This window comes from Vulpes lagopus, chromosome 3 (genome assembly GCF_018345385.1).
Source record: "Vulpes lagopus strain Blue_001 chromosome 3, ASM1834538v1, whole genome shotgun sequence".
Classification (NCBI taxonomy): domain Eukaryota; kingdom Metazoa; phylum Chordata; class Mammalia; order Carnivora; family Canidae; genus Vulpes; species Vulpes lagopus.
The window spans coordinates 103,046,857-103,050,149 of record NC_054826.1 but is presented as its reverse complement, the minus strand read 5'-3'; the positions used below and the strand labels follow the sequence as shown (position 1 = coordinate 103,050,149).

General features: G+C 41.6%; 1 pseudogene; it reads left to right on the top strand.

Annotated features, from left to right (window-relative positions):
- Positions 1-2,113: 2,113 nt before the first annotated feature.
- LOC121487072 lies at positions 2,114-2,989 on the top strand (annotated as a pseudogene).
- The last annotated feature ends 304 nt before the right edge of the window (positions 2,990-3,293 follow it).

Here is a 3,293-nt window from a genome sequence, read left to right as displayed (position 1 = left end):
GCCTTCAAGAATAATTTGCTTTTCTGATTCTGATTTTGTTCTTCTCCTTTGGCAACTGTGTTCTGCCTGCATCTGAACCAATATTTGGAAGGGATGTTTTTCTCTGTTTATACTTCCATGTTTCAGAGAAGACGTCATGGCTGAAGGAGATGCAGTTTGAGAAAAGGTCTGTTCTCTGTTCTCTGCAAGCCAAGGAAAACATGTTTTTAAAATCTTGCTAACACATTAGCTTTGGCATCTTTAAAACTCATTTTTCTCCACTTTTTTTGTGTCTCTCCAACTTGGCTGTTGGTGAGCTGTGTGGTCTTACGAGTGACCAGAGGCAGAGAATATGCATTGTAGCCCCATCACCAACTGGCAGAGGGCGTCAATTACAAGATGATTGCCCGCGTCCAATGGAAAAGGTGGTTCGAGTCGGATAGGGTGCTTCTGTGTCTACAGACACTGTCTGGAGATAAGACCACACGTGTGTGAGAGCAAATGTTCAATTGCAAATTGTTAGAATTGACCAGAAAGTAGAGAAACACAGCAGCACATCCCCCACCACCCCACCCTTAGCATGGAGAGCTGGGTTTTAGAGCTGATGAATAGACTGAGGGCTTTATGAATGACCCTCTTTGTTGACACACGGGTGACCCCTGTGTCCTCTAAATGGTGCAGGCCAGACATCTTTTCAAAGTCCTAATAGTTCCTTCCCTTTTATAAATGGCCAAATCGAAGTGCATTAGTGCTCCCAAGGGGGCAACTCTTTAAATGCCTCCTGTACAATGGGCCTCAGAGGCCTCTGCCTTCTTCTTAAATGGGCCTGACTACAAATCCCGGTGCACTTCCTCACACTCAGGCATCAGCTGGCTCTGTTGCATGTCCTTGCTAAGGCCACAGCAGCAACTGCTGAATATTTTATTAGTCACCATTCCTGTCCATGCAATCTGCACCTGGATGTCATCTTTCCTGTTGTGACACCCTTTCCTTTAAAGGAGCCATCAGTGATGATGCATTATAGTCTGTTTAGAAACAAGTTCTCAACCAGAATCTCCATTAAGCTGGAGAACATTATCCTTTCTAGGAATAGGCCTTTGAAAGTCTGTGCAGATTTGGTAAATGGGAACAATCCAAGGAGGGCCTTGCTTTTGTGAAAGCCCCCTCTCTGTCCCCAACTTCCTTGCAGCTAACCCCAGGGTATAAATTTTAAAAAGAAAATGTGAGCCTAGAAGGCTCCAAAGGCTGCTTTTTTTTTTTTTTCAAAAGGCAATAGTTTCTGAGAGTATTATTCTTATTCTTTGGTTTTAGAACTTGGGTGAATTCATTTATTCTTTCAACAAATATTTATTTAATTCCTACTATGTCAGGCATGAGGCAAGTCACTGGAACTCAGTACTAAACAATAATAAATCCACCTTGCCCTCAGAGAACAGAAAATCTAGTGAGGGATTCATTCATTCACTCATTCATTCATTTAGTACTGTTTTTGAGTGCCTATTATGTGCCTGGCATTGTTCTAGAGACGGGGATACACAGAGATGGACAAAACAAAGGAAAATCATTCTGGTGGGAGATGGACATTTTTAAAATGTATATAATGTATATAATTATAATGTACATAATGTCTATAATTATAATATGTAATAAGCACTTGCAAAAAAATCTTAAACACACCTTTCCTGAGATTCTATACCCAGCTAAACTATCATTCAGCTGTCAAGGCAAAACAGATATTTCCAGATGTACAATAAATAAGAGACTTTATCACCAGCAGATTCTCAATGTTAGAGGAAAGTAGACAAGGAAGAAGCACATGAGAAATGAGAAACAACACAAAAATTCATGAAAGTCTCTGGCAAATGCAATGAACTACTGCTTATGTTAAAATACTACTTTCTTATTTAAACAGAAAAAAATTATAATTAATGAAAATGAGCAATATAGAAAACCAATGTAAAGGAGAAATAATATTACAAAGTAACAAAAACTGGCTTTTTAATTGAACTACTAAAACAGACAAGCCTCTAGCAACATTTACAAATGGATGGAGCCTTTCCGCACTACCCAGAGACGGGTCCATACAATGTTGTTCTGCATTCCTATCATAACTTAAAGGGAAACTTAAATAATATCTGGAGCTCTGAATGTCCTGACAATGAGGGAGGAGGATGTCCTCAAGTTCCTTGCAGCAGGAACCCACTTAGGTGGCACCAACCCTGACTCCCAAATGGAATAGTATATCTATGAGAGGAAAAGTGACAGCATCTACATCATGAATCTGAGGAGAACCTGGGAAAAGCTTCTCCTGGAAGCTCATGCCATTGTTGCCATTGAAAATCTGGCTGATGTCAGTGTCATATCATCCAGGAAAACTGGCCAGTGAGCTGTGCTGAAGTTTGTTGCTGCTCTGAGAGCCACTTCTATTGCTGGCTGCCTCATTCCTGGAATCCTCACTAACCAGATCCAGGCAGGCTTCCAGGAGCCCAGACTTCTGGTGGTTATGGATCTCAGGGCTGACCACCAGCCTCTCACAGAGATGTCTTATATTAGCCTGCCCACCACTGCTCTGTGTAACAGAGACTTTCCTCTGTTCTATGTGTACATTGCCATCCCTTTCAATAACAAGAGTGCTCACTCAGTGGATCAGATGTGGTGGATGCTGGCCCTGGAGAAGTTCTGCACATGCATGGCACCATTTCCTGTGAATACCTATGCCTGATCTCTACTTCTATGGAGATCCTGAAGAGATTGAAAAGGAAGAGCAGGCTACTGCTGAAAAGGCTGTGCCCAAGGAGGAATTTCAGGGTGAGTGAACTGCTCCAGGTCCTGAGTTCACTGCTATTCAGCCTGAGGTTACATATGCATCTGAAGAGGGACAGATACCCTCTGTGCCTATTTAGCAGTTTCTTACTGAAGACTGGAGCACTCAGCCTCCCACGGAAGACTGTCTGCAGCTCCCACAGCTTGGGCCACTGAACGGGTAGGAGCAACCACTGAGTGGTCTTAAACTGCTCTTCCACAAAGGCAAACAAAATGGAAAGAGGTTTGAAGGAAAATAAACAGCTTCTTTAAAAAAAAAAATGGTTGGAAAAAACATAAAAAACAATGATAGGAATAGAAACAGATATACATTGAGATTTATTTTAATTAGGGAAATAAAATAAAATAATAAATAAAGTAAAATAAAATAGAGGCATGGTGGCTCAGTCAGCTAAGCATCTTACTCTTGACCCAGGAGTCAAGACCCATGATTCAGGGTCATGAGTTTAAGCCCCAGGTTGGGCTCCACACTGAGTGTGGAGCCTACATAA